Source organism: Periplaneta americana, chromosome 2 (genome assembly GCF_040183065.1).
Source record: "Periplaneta americana isolate PAMFEO1 chromosome 2, P.americana_PAMFEO1_priV1, whole genome shotgun sequence".
NCBI classification, from domain to species: domain Eukaryota; kingdom Metazoa; phylum Arthropoda; class Insecta; order Blattodea; family Blattidae; genus Periplaneta; species Periplaneta americana.
The window spans coordinates 58,403,819-58,418,172 of record NC_091118.1 but is presented as its reverse complement, the minus strand read 5'-3'; positions in this window follow the sequence as shown (position 1 = coordinate 58,418,172).

Here is a 14,354-nt window from a genome sequence, read left to right as displayed (position 1 = left end):
CCATCTATTCCGCAATATGCAGAAGCTGAATCACGTAAAGTGAAGTGGGTAGGCATTACATACATACATACATACATACATACATACATGCATGCATAAATACATAAATACATACTGTCGGTGACTCGGGAGAAGACGAGAGCGGCCTGAGGAGGAAGGGATGTGAACAGATAACGTAAGACAACACGAGCAATATTTGTACAGCAGTAAGCGGAAACATTAGGTCTCCTTCTGTTCAACTTAGCTTTAATTTCCATACGCATTGTTACTCATGTTTCCTGCACGAGTAATAACCTGCCTACCGGGATGCTTATCTGAGCGATGTTTATAATAATCAGCAGCAATAGTCAAGAAGGTCATTCTTTCCGCTCGTCTTCTCCTGAGTAACGTACAGTACATACATACATACATACATACATACATACATACATACATACATACATACATACATACATACATACATACATACATACATACATACATACATACATACATACATACATACATACATACATGCATGCATGCATACATAATCTTGTCCACCGCTGTGGAATACGTTTAGCATGCGTGACCGTGAAAGTAGCGGGCACAGATTCAGATCCTGGTTGGGACAACTTACCTGGTTGAGGTTTTTTTTCCTCGGGTTTTCCTTTAACACGGTGCTGGAATTTGGACTTCTTTCGCTGGCATTATCACCATGATCTCATTCAGATGTTAGATAACTATAGTAGAGCGTCGTAAAATGAATTAAAAACATTGTCTTCATATTCAGTTTAATCGCAGTCTTCATCAGCATACTATTAACATCCGCTTCAAATTTACTTTTCTCTCTTTCTGCATAGTCATCTTCCCATTTACTACCGTCTTCCTCTTATTATACGCCTATTCATCTTTCTTGTAAATTTCCTTATCGTAATATATTCATAGTAGTCCCTTTCTCCATCGTTTTCTTCGTCGCTTAGTCAAAGTTGGCGAAAAGACGTCATTCTTTACAACAGGAGAAACACAAGGCAATGAATATAGACAACACAGTTCCAACGGAATAAAGGTAAATCTCCGGGACTCGAAGCTAAGCCCAACTATTTGTAGTTGAGGCATGTTACAGTCGAGCTAGAAGATAGAAAGTAATTTATTATATTTGTCATAAATATGTCCTGAGTACGACATCTAAAGTACATTCATATCCTTGCACGGATTGGAAGGCAGCCCTCGACTATATTGATCTCCCAGACATGAAAATCAATTGCAGTGAACATAAAGACTTGAGCGTGAGGGGAGGCAGAAGTACAGGAAGATTGATTTTTTGTGGAGAATGGGAAAGATATGTGGTGTTGAGGGTATTTGAGGAATAAGCTGTTTGGAAAGAGATTAGGCCCAACGAGGGTTGAATTCGTGCAGGACTAAGGGAAGACAGTTACATAATATGTGATTTTTAGTTTTATGGCTGTTAGATAAAAAAATAAATAGTGTGATGAAGTGCACATGCAGAAGCATTAAAAGTTAAGATAGAAAATTGTCGGCCTGGGTATCGTAATTGGTATAGCGCTGATCTTCTGTGCTCGAGGTTGCAGGTTCGATCCCGGCCCAGGTCGATGGCATTTAAGTGTGCTTAAATGCGAGAGACTCATGTCAGTAGATTTACTGGCATGTAAAAGAACTCCTGCGGGACAAAATTCCGGCCCACTGGTGACGCTGATAGGGGAAAGTAGTCATCAATGTACCAGCTAACGATTTCTTATTCCCTTCATGGGCTTGAACAATTACATTGCTAATAAGGAATGATAAAATGAAGTTTCAGGGCTAATCCTATTTATATCCGTGTAAAGATTAGCTCATTTAAAATTCGACTATTGGTTCAATGAAGGCGACAGGGTTCTATGAATGGACCACCATGTTCCCATGAATGGACCACCATGTTCCCATGAATGGACCAAAAGAAATATTTAAAAAATATATATCAAAATAATGTCAACAAATGACGAATCATAACAATGAAGAAACACAGATTCGATTAATGAATGCTGAAGTTACTTTTAATCCAATTGTAATCGTGTTTTGACACTGAAAATCATGAAAAACACAGTCCTTGTCATTTCAATGTTTTAAAATTTTAGGCTATTTCAAATGAGCTAATACAGTAGTTACAAAATGTTAGCATACAACTTTAAATTACATGACAGTATTATAATGATGTGATTGTATATATGAAATTATTTTCTGGAGTCTGAGATTATTCTTATACTGTAGATAAAACAATCTTACTTTTCAAGACACACATGCCACACAAAGTATTTTTTTTACTCCTCCTAATATTTGCACAAGCTTCATGTACCAATTTCCTGCAAGACTTGATCATATTTTCTTCGATGGTTTCTTCATATATGAAACAAAACCAGGAGTCTTGAATTTGATTACTTCCTGAAGGGAATTGGTTTCCATGAATGATCCATTTTAAAATGCAGTCCATCCATGGGAACTCCAGCTGGTCCAATGCATAGCGACTTCGCCATTTTCTAATCACACTTCAAGAGCGCTGAAAAGGTTATACAAAATTTATGAATATGCAACTAAAAAGGAAGCAGTCAGAACACTGCTTCCAGCTATTATATCACTTCATAACTTAATGTCATTAAGTCAATGTGCTCTGTACTTAAAGTCACTTTAAAATTATAGTGAAAATAACAAAACTGTATCTGAGCTTCTTGTTCAGCCCACGTGTTTGCTGCCGCCACCAAAGACAACTCAGGGGTGACATACATGAGGGGGAATCTTGAGGTGACGTTTCACGCATACGCAGTCAATATGACCAAGAATATGGCCGCAAGCAACTGTTCATCGATGGCTACTCTCCCCTATAACCTCGTCAGTTGCGAATGTCGTTAAATGAACAATAATTTAATTTTTAAGATAGAAACTTCTACATAGATGAAAATACAAGTCTGTCCTGGGCAGAAGTGGCTCAAATCAACACTGATGTCTCACCGACCTTGACAGTGTTACCACAGTCTAGTATATACAGTTACGAAGCTCAATATGTAGTAAAAATGCATCCATAGATAGTTGCTAACCACTAGGATCGCTAATATCGCCTCATTACAGACTATGCGAAATAGTACCGGCACAGTCGATTGTTCCTAGCAACCTCAAAACTCAAGCTTCGTGACTTTATATACTAGACTGTGGTGTTACCCTCTTCTGTCTTCGTTTTGCTGTGCTCGGTGCTTAGCGATAGCGAACATAATATCCATTGCTGAATTATTGTACGGTATATTAGAATACTATAGGTACAATTATGGACAAAACGATTGTCCGTATTGAAATTACCGAGTTCTAACACGCGATCCATACAAGCTATGTAAAATTACATGTCAGTTGATGGTAGTTTAAGCTTTACTCACTTTCCTAATGCATTACTTCATCACAGACACAAGATATGTGGTGTAATATGCATTAAGTCCGTGGTACAGTGTGAAGCTATCAAATAATGCATTGTGTGTGTGAGAGTTCGATTCCCATAGTTGTAATTTTTTTTTTTAATTTGCCGTGAATAAGATTCTATTAAGTATTCCAGTTTTCTATGTAGGAAATATTTGACAAATCGTAAAGAGGTAACTTCCTCAGTGAAAGAAATACATACAAGTGATTTTGGAAAGTACGTAACGCATTGAAGTTAAAGTTCAATGAGGGGATTTTGGACAAAAAAACTCAGTACCGTCAGAACTTGTATTTAGAATGGAATGTTTTTATCGAAAGAAAACATTTTTGCGACTATTGCTATGCGAGTTATGACGTCAATTAAACTCTATACACAGTGGGCCAAAACAAACGGTACAAAATTAGAAATACTCTGTTTTCGGAAATACATGACATTAATTTATAATGAATACACTGTTGGAAAGAGTAGACTTTAAAGATGAGCAGGATTTTTATTATGTTTTTTGAGGCTCAATTAAAATCTTAGGGAGGTCAATACACAATGATGCCAAAAATGTGGTTTTTGAAGAAAATTTATTACTTCAAAGTGCAGAAACTGAATGTTGATAAAATTAATAATAATTAATGATCTTTCAAATAATCACAATTAAAAATGATGCTCTATGTGACCGTCATATGCCCGCACAATCATTTGTAGGCGTCGTCTTCATTGTCCAATAGCACTGCATATCTGTCTTTGATCAAGCCGGTCCCAACATTCAAGAAGGCGTTGTCTTAAATGTTCAATATTACGAATTCTTGTTTTGTAGTAAACTGCTTTCTGTAGTTGACTCCATACAAAATAGTCCATAGGATTAAGATCTCGTTTGAAACTCCAGCGGAAACCATCAGAGAATCTGAGAAATGCGATCTTTCACGCAATTATCTCTCAGGAGGAATATCATGTCTTGCTAATCAATCGTTGTACACTTGAAACAGACCTTTCTCGCTGAGCGTTGTTCCTTACAATTTGACGGGCAAATAAGTTATCATATTGGTGCAAATGTTTAATGAAAATCTTGTCTTTGTTAAGCGAGCAAAATGAGAACTCAAAACGGAAATGATGATAGCACAACAAACGGCTTGGCCTACTGAACTCGTAAGACCATAATGCTTAGTTCGGCATAAACGATCCATTTTCCACTGCTTTACAAAAAATAAAAAATAATGTTTAGTAAATGGCAAAAAATTAAACATTGCAGTACCTTCCCGGTCTACAAGGACTGTGAAATTTTCCTGTGAAATAAACTTTCAAATGAAATCATTATCTATTGGAATATAACCATTTAAATTTTGTGCCTTTTTTTTTTTTTTGGTCCACTGTGTAGTTTTTATATCATTTGAAAGAGCATATTTTTACGTCATTTATCATTTGTTTTGTACGGAAGCACAATGATTATGGTTACTATGGTAACAGTTTTATTGTTGATATATTTTGTTAGTCCTTGTGTTATAAAAACAGTTTTATTGATGAAATCAACATAAAACAAAATGTTATTAACAGAAAATGACAGAATGGAGATCCTAACGAAGTTTGAATTTGTCTCTGACGTGTCCATGTTTTCTGAATTTCGCTTCTATTCTACTCGCAGTTGACTGAGAAAAAAGTGGCCATGAGTTTCGATAAAAGTGCGCATGCATCTTGTTGTGTAGGCCTACGTCTTCTGTCACCAAACATGTATGTAAGATACATGGGGATAGAGAGCCATTTTTTTTTTAAATATTCAATACTCTCACTTAGCAAATTTTGGGCACTTGTACCGGATTTGGATAACGTTGTGATTTTTTTTTAAACACACACTTTAATTTTGAAAGTTTAAATAATTTTCTTGACAAATGATGTTGATCTTCCAGAAGAATCTGCGTAATAAATAACATTTTGTAAGCTTACTAAAACCCAATACTCTCACTTAGCAAATTTTGGGCATTTGTACCCGGATTTGGATAACAATGTGATTTTTTTAAACACACACTTTAATTTTGAAAGTTTTAATAATTTTCTTGACAAATGATGTTGATCTTCCAGAAGAATCTGCATAATAAATAGCATTTTGTAAGCTTACTAAAACCCAATACTCTCACTTAGCAAATTTTGGGCACTTGTACCCGGATTTGGATAACATTGTGATTTTTTTAAACACACACTTTAATTTTGAAAGTTTAAATAATTTTCTTGACAAATGATGTTGATCTTCCAGAAGAATCTGCGTAATAAATAGCATTTTGTAAGCTTATAAAAACCCAATACTCTCACTTAGCAATTTTGGGCACTTGTACCCGGATTTTGGATAACATTGTGATTTTTTTAAACACACACTTTAATTTTGAAAGTTTAAATAATTTTCTTGACAAATGATGTTGATCTTCCAGAAGAATCTGCGTAATAAATAACATTTTGTAAGCTTACTAAAACCCAATACTCTCACTTAGCAAATTTTGGGTACTTGTACCCGGATTTGGATAACATTGTGATTTTTTTAAACACACACTTTAATTTTGAAAGTTTTAATAATTTTCTTGACAAATGATGTTGATCTTCCAGAAGAATCTGCATAATGAACAGCATTTTGTAAGCTTATTAAAACCCAATTTAGAGAGAGAAGAATCAGGAATTTTGATGAAGTGCGGCTACAGAAAAATAGGAAAACTAAACGATTTGGATTGGCAGGGATTTTGAAGCCGGTCTTTAGTTTGAAAAATACCTCCTAAACTTCCGGCTAACGGTATGTCCTAGGAATTGATATGGCATGCTAAAATAAAGCGAATAATCTATCTATGGAAACTAATTTGTGGTAAATATTGCCAATGCGTGAATCGGTAATTTGAAGGGGTGTATCATGGCGTGGTGCTAGCGGAATCGTGCGGACTCGGTGGGAACAAGTTGGCAGGGGTCAGGGCGTCGAGCAGAGGGCAGGGGGCCGGCCCCCCAGACGTTCATCTTTTTAGCTTTTCTCCTGCTTTTCAACGCCTCCTCTCGACTAGTTCCCCTGGGGAAATAGAACGGATGAATGTACGCCTGGCGTTGAGGATGCACTCCATCGACGTCATCCCATGTGTGCCCCTTGCAATCTGTAAAGCTCAAAAAAGAACATTGATTAATACATTTTTCAATTCTTATTAAGCTGATATTATTTTTCGTTAAACATTTCATACAGAAAATATATTGGACCCCACAAACGATTACGGAAGACACGGAAATTTTACTTGAAGCAAGTAAAGCGATTGGTTTGAAAGTAAATTCCGAAAAGACAAAGTATATTATTATGTCTTGTGACCAGAATATTGTACGAAATGGAAATACTATAATACTTGTAGATTTATCCTTCAAAGAGGTGGAGAAATTCAAATATCTTGGAGCAACAATAACAAATATAAATTAAACTCGGGAGGAAATTAGGCTCAGAATAAATGCAGGAAATGCCTGTTGTTATTCGGTTGAGAAGCTTTTGTCGTCTAGTCTGCTGTCAAAAAATCTGAAAGTTATAATTTATAAACAGTTATATTACCGGTTGTTCTGTATGGTTGTGAAAATTTGGACTCTCACATTGAGAGAGGAACAGAGATTAAGGGTGTTTGAGAATAAGGATCTTAGGAAAATATTTGGGGCTAAGAGGGATGAAGTTACAGGAGAATGGAGAAAGTTACACAACACAGAACTACACGCATTGTATTCTTCACCTGACATAATTAGGAACATTAAATTCAGACGATTGAGATGGGCAGGGTACGTAGCACGTATGGGCGAATCCAGAAATGCATTATTGTTAGTATTAATTATTAGTATTGTTATTAATTGTACTTTTTTATTAATTGTGTTTATTATTGTCTTTGAGTGTAATTAGTTACCACTGCCACCGGGTATATACCCATTGCAGTGTGAATAAATACATACATACACGCATAAAGAGTGTTAATTAGGAGGCCGGAGGGAAAAAGACCTTTGGGGAGGCCGAGACGTAGATGGGGGGATAATATTAAAATGGATTTGAGGGAGGTGGAATATGATGATAGAGACTGGATTAATCTTGCACAGGATAGGGACCGATGACGTGCTTATGTGAGGGCGGCAATGAACTTACGGGTTCCTTAAAAGCTATTTGCAAGTAAGTAAGTGAGTTATGGAATTGCAGAAAGGTTTTTGGTTATGTCAGAGAAGAACGTGGGGTTTTCAGCATATAGTGAGTTGAGGAGAACATATTATTTCCCTATTAAATATAATAAGTAGAAGTATGAAGAACAAAAGCGTACATTAAGTGGCTTAAATTTACTCTAATTTTTGTGAGTGAGGTGTTTAGGCCTATGACATGAACACGTAACGTGTCATAATTTCTCACAAACACAAAATGGACATTCAGCCACGTGTAATATACAACTTATTCTAGTAATCATTATACATAATTATTTTCCGGATATAATATATAATAATAGATATCTATACTGAATTGTTTGAAGCTCTAACATTATGTAAAAATTCCTTTTTCAAGTGACCGGTAGGATATAAAAGAAATGTTTGTTTCTAATCAACAAAAAATTATCTCACATCTGAACTAATTGTCTATTTCTGAAAGTTGCTAACAGTTTGGTAAACAGTATACTGTGTCACTAGGATAAGATCAAAATATTTCGTTCCTTTTTGTTTTTCCAAAATAAATTAAGTTTAATTTAAAATAGTCTTTGTGTTAAAATTTTGATTGCGGTTTTCATGAAATTAAAAAAAAAATTGGAATTTTCTATAACATAGTATATAAAGTGTTTCAAAATAACAATAATTCCTCATTTCAATATGTGATGAATGACATGTAATTAAACATTTTTCTTAGTAAGTTAGTGTTCAGAAATTCTTCCATTTCAAGGTAATACTGTAAAAGTCAAAATTCTTCATTGACCATATTATCGTCCATGGCTGTCTGTAAAACTGTCTGTACCATGGAAACAATTGAAGCTGATTTGTTTTCGTTGAATTTCACAAATTAACTTCTGTTACATCAGTTTATGAATTTCCAATCCTTAAAATTCCATCGGTTTACAAATATGTTGAATAATCAGACATGCGTATGGCAAATGGAGCAGATTACGGGAATGCTAATGAGATCTTAATTCTGAAAAGTTTTTATAATTTTTCAATACCATTTTCACATTTCGTGGATAATTAAATTGTGTAACCACAAAAATTAAATGAACAAGTTACTTTTCACGCTAGTCTTTAAAATCCTCATTTTTAATAAATAAATAAATAAGTAAATACATAGGTAGGTAGATAAATTAATAAATAGGTAGGTAGGTAAATAAATAGGTAGGTAGATAAATAAATAAATAGGTAGGTAGATAGATAAATAAATAGGTAGGTAGATAAATAAATAAATAAATAGTTAAATGGGTAGGTAGGTAAATATATGAATAAATAATTAGGTAAGTAAATAAATAAATAAATAAGTAGGTAGGTAAATAAATAAGTAAATTAATAAATAACACAATATTGTTCATGTTTGTAGGCGTTCTTCTTTTGTGTATAAAGGAACATTAGAGTTATAAAAGTACTGGGAATTGCTTCTTCTTCTTTTGTTAAGTTTATTTACACACGCTTTAACATCTGTGGTAATACTATGTATTTAAGATCTATGAGTATGCCAGTAGGCTATATTTATTGTTGTTGAGTTCCTGTTTATAGATCTATTGCATGTTGTAGATAGCTTGTGTCCATATAACTGATTAATGTTTATGATATTGGTGATTGATGCGGTGATGAATCATTGCATTTATATTTCCAATCCGTCATTTACCTCTGGAACTGAAGGAAACCATGAAAAACTTCAGTCAGATTGGTCAGATCAAGGGGTTTGAACCCAGGACCTCCTGAAAGTTTGTCTCAAACGCTACCGTCTGAGGCAACTCGCTTGGTTGGGAAGTTAAGTTTGCTAAAATGGTGTTAAACAATCGTGGAGCAAAGATAAAAGAGTAGGTAAATTTCATTTATTGCCGTGACATGAACCCGATTCCACTAGATTTATAGCCGGGACGCTCCTATAACAACCATAGTGGAGCATTTCTTATATTTCTATGTCATTTTGACAGTTTGACTGATAATGAAGACTCGGGAACAACTTTCAGAGTCACCGAGTGGCCGCTGAGGGAAGTATTTCACCGTAAGGCTCATGCACAGCCCCAATATAATCCCCTGAGCCCACCCTTCTCACCTGCGCCCCCTCCATAACTTGCAGACCGGGCCAGGAAGAACTTCCGTGCTGCGACGTCAGTGTCGCACTGGTCACTCTTAATAGTATTGTTACAACTCTGCAGACGCAATTACGAGTGGAACGGGAACTTGGAATGTGGCATAACATCCAAAATTGTACTGGTGTTAAACATAAAGGCGGGTGTCGATTAAGGTAAATGTGCTTGTATTTATTTTAGTATTCCTTTTCTCTTTCTTTCTTTAGACATGTCTTGAACGTTTTTTCTCCATTTCTTCCTGTCTATTTCATTGTTATTTATATAGTTTATATTTAATTTTTTCATGTTGTCGACTATATTTCGCGAAAAGCACAGCCATTGTCCCGGTAAGTAGCGCGAAATGGCATAAGATACTACCACAGTCTAATATATACAGTCGCGAAGCTTCGGATGATTTTTTGCATTTCTCGCGATAGTTGCTAGCCTCTTGGAGCGCTGTGAGTACTAGGAACTACAGTCACGGTATAGGAACAATAGACTGTGCCATTGCCATCGTGATCTAATACAGGCCGTAAGGCAGACCATGTGACTCCCATAACCCGATCACGAAGGGCTGCTTTTCAACCATATGAATTAATTGGAATGCATAAAGAGTAACATATATTTCTTTCAAATGTAGTGTGATTGCATTAATAAAATTTAAAACTATGATTATGAGACATTTCAGACATAATTCATTTTCGAGTTAAGGTGTAACATATTTTTGGTGTGGAAATTACGTTGTTCGTATGTGTAATATCTGCCTTTATTTCGATTAAATATTGGTAAATTCTTGTACATTCACTTATACACGATTCAATAATTTTCAGTTGCACCGGACGTATATCTAGATATGTTGAAATTATATTATAGGTTATGTTTACTGTACCAGTTGCCCCTTTCTGTCTAATTTTAGTGGTTTCCAATGCCCTACCATTACATATGTACCGGTATATTATGTCGTATGAAAATTATAGGTTATGTTTACTATATTTAACTTATATTCCTTTATTCGCAATTATACATTATAATTAAACAATGTCATGTATGACACTCCTCACATTCTATTTGTCTGTATTTTAATACTACAATTGAGACTGAATTACTTTATTTATCTACAACCTAAGACTCGAAATAACACAAACGTATGTACACTAATTTCATAGGAGTGGTATGGTAAATTGTCTGTTTACAATTAAGGAAGTTAAATGTGCTAAATTAAAATCACAATGTAAATTCTTTTTTATTAAACCTCAAAATAGCTTCAATTCTTAACTTAAAATGTTGATGCGAACAGATTATGTTAACATGTAAAATTTTCTTCACATTAAAATATCACAGTTTTATAATTATTTCTGCAACATATTATGCAGCAAGAAGTACACGAAACTTATGGACACATTACACTAGATAAAACTTAGCAATGATACGCAATAAAGTTATAATATAATATTTCATTGAGCTCCATACACTGATATAGAAAACTCGAACATACATTACGGCGGTCCAGATCGAAAAGGCATTGACTGTGCCGCATTTCGCATTGTTGTAAAAAGTTGTGTAAACTGTGAAATGTTTGTTATCGCTTGTAGTAACTGTAAATGGATAAAATACAATAATTTGAATAATAATATGGGACCAGGAGACGTTTGTTGCACTATAAATTCTAAGAAAAAGAGGTCAGAGTTGTCCTTCTTCCGAAAGATCCGGGAAGGTGAGTTTATAAAATATAATATATGCTTTATGAAAATAATATATGAACCTTATGTATTTCGTATTTCAATAGTGGAAGAAAGGTGTTAATTTTTTCAAAAGAACACGATATCGAAAGTACAATATATTTTATCTGCTAGGGAAAGAGTCTGATGAGGCGATAGTAGCGATCCTGGTGGCTAGCAACTATCTATGGATGCATATTTCAACTGTCCATGTATGCATATTTAGTAAGTATTGAGCTTCGTGACTGTATATACTAGACTGTGATACTACCATCTTTCGAAAGACAGAGACAAGAGAGGAAGTTGCGGTAACCGCTCGGATGAAGTGGAAACGCCCAGGGAAAAAATCGCCTTATTTCTAAAACTGAATAACAACATTGGTTTTCGTTACTACTATTTCTGTTTACGCCATTTTTTCTTTCCCTGTTGTTCCTTTGCTATTATTTCACTTGTTATTGGCCGTGCCGCCACAACACATACCTGCCCCTTCCTGTCTGCGCCAGTAAAATATGGCGTTTTGACTTCCAGCAAGGGGGTGGAATTCGGAGTTTGCAGCAGTGTCCCAGGTTATGCAACCAGACACAAAACATCTTGTCAGCTTTCAGCCATTTCATTGTCTTATTTTAGCGGTATAGAAAGCAATTGTTTCATTTTTAATTTCTGAAAAGTATTGAATATTAGAGAGTTATGGGAGACTGGGTAGTATCGGACATCAGGTAATATCGGAAAGTGAGTTTCTTTCATCTACCACCAGATGGTAGTACCTGAATGACATTGTTACGTTTCTGTGAAAGAAACGCACTGTCCGATATTACCCGATGTCCGATACTACCCAACTCTCCCCTAAATTTAACTTGATTTATCGTCTCTCAGTCCACGAAGAATAACCTATTGAATGACAGAGTTAAATTTAAATTTCAACTGATTTTACGAACATTTAAAGAGAATTACTACATTATATTTACGGCTTAAAATATTTCAGTTCTGTTGCTCGTAGAGGCTATACACACATTTTTTTACATTAGTGACGGTGGCGCTGCGAACGAGCGTTTTAAGGACTACTTAATACACCAAATTTTTGTTGAGAACTTTTTAGTTTTCCAGTGAACATAGACACAGAGAGAAATAGCTATACTTTAGCTACATTACTCATACGGAGAAAGAATAGACGCAAAAATAGAAATAGAGTCTGGATCCATCCATTTGAAGGGTTCAGAGCCATAGCGGGCCAAGCGCCATTTATTAAAAACGGAGAAAGCAACGGTTAATGTTAAATAAATACCAGAATTTAGTGAAGATTGACATATTATTTAATTTTAATGTGCATACTTTATCTTACTTGCTATATGTTCAGTTAAATTGTGATAATTACTTAATTTTAACTCTTGTTTTCTCCGTTTTTAATAAATGGCGCTTGGCCCACTATTTCTCTGAATCCTTCATTTGTTTTAGGAAGACAGAATCGAGGACTATTCCACACTTTATTTGATGACTTACATCAGGACATAAGAATTTTTTTTCGCACATTTAAGAAATAATTTCAAGAGCTTCTAGCAGGAATTACCCCCCACCCAAAAAAGAGAGAGGGAATCATCCGTTAGCAGCGCCACAGACGCGCCACTACAATAGTAACGTGGCTGTGGCCCCGTCTGAAACCTACATTATTTAGTCTTCATTTCCTTCACAATAATATTAATTATAATCAATGTATGTTCCTGTCACAGGAGAAAATGTTCCTTCTGAAGGAAGTGATTGGTTTTAGTTTTTACTGTAAAATTATATACAGTTGTTACAGACAGTTTCAGAACTCGTGGACTAATTTAGGTCCGTTGTATTCGAGTTATAGAAAGACCGACGGTTATGCAAATATCAAAGCTACAAATTTAGAGAGTCGTAAAAAGGCCTTCTCGGACTAACCTTGGTAACGGATGAAACAAGTTCATATTTGGTTGGGACATTTGAATAAGGATATAAAAATAGTTAACAGACGTCTTTTAAGGGCTGTCCAAATACTAATGAAGTTTATTACTGCTCATTTAATATAAATGTTGTCATAAAATTTTTACTATCGTTGAAGGGTAGATTTTCGTGGGATGTTGACATTTGTTGTAAGTAATATTCTTTAATTTAATTCCTTTTTTCGCTGTATTCAGTTCTTGTGGCTTGTTTTATGAATACGATTAGACCCCAATTTTAAATGCAAATATATGTTACTTTTAAGATTCTTAAGTCAGTGGTGCTTGGGTGGGTTTTCACAGAGGATCTGATATACAAACGTAGACTTGTTCAACAATAAAATTACAACGTTATTATACAAGAACAATTTTATTCAAATAATATGGACATGAACATATCATTGAGCCTATTTATAATCTCAGATTATTTCGTTCATATTTCAATTCACCATTAAGTGTAAGAATCCTTTGAATTTCAACCAACCAGAATCATCTTCCATTGCAATATTGTCAATTTCATTTTATCGATTTTATTTTGTCGCCGATGATTCCAGGTTTGTTATATAAATCAATGAAAACACCATAATCGAAATATCAATTCAACGTATAAATACTCAATCAACAGTAATTTATTCATCATCTAGTAAATCCAGTAGATTTACTTAAGAAATGTCACTTCCACAATTTCACATTTAATTAAATGTCATGCTTTAACGTATAACGTTTTGTTAATACTACGAGTTCAAGAAAAAGAAAATTAACGATTTGACATGAAAAGTTTTCTCTTGAATTCAATCTCGTACTATGGAAACAAATGTGTAGGATGTATTTCGCGCTTCCTTGATTTTCCACGTGATTCATCTAGTTTTATTATCTATTTACTGTATCTCGAAATTCTTCATACAAGTCATGGAAGAATTGGGTATGCAGAGTATGTATATAATATGACTATCAAATAAAATGCAATACAGTGTTCAGGCCGGTTTATACAGGGAAA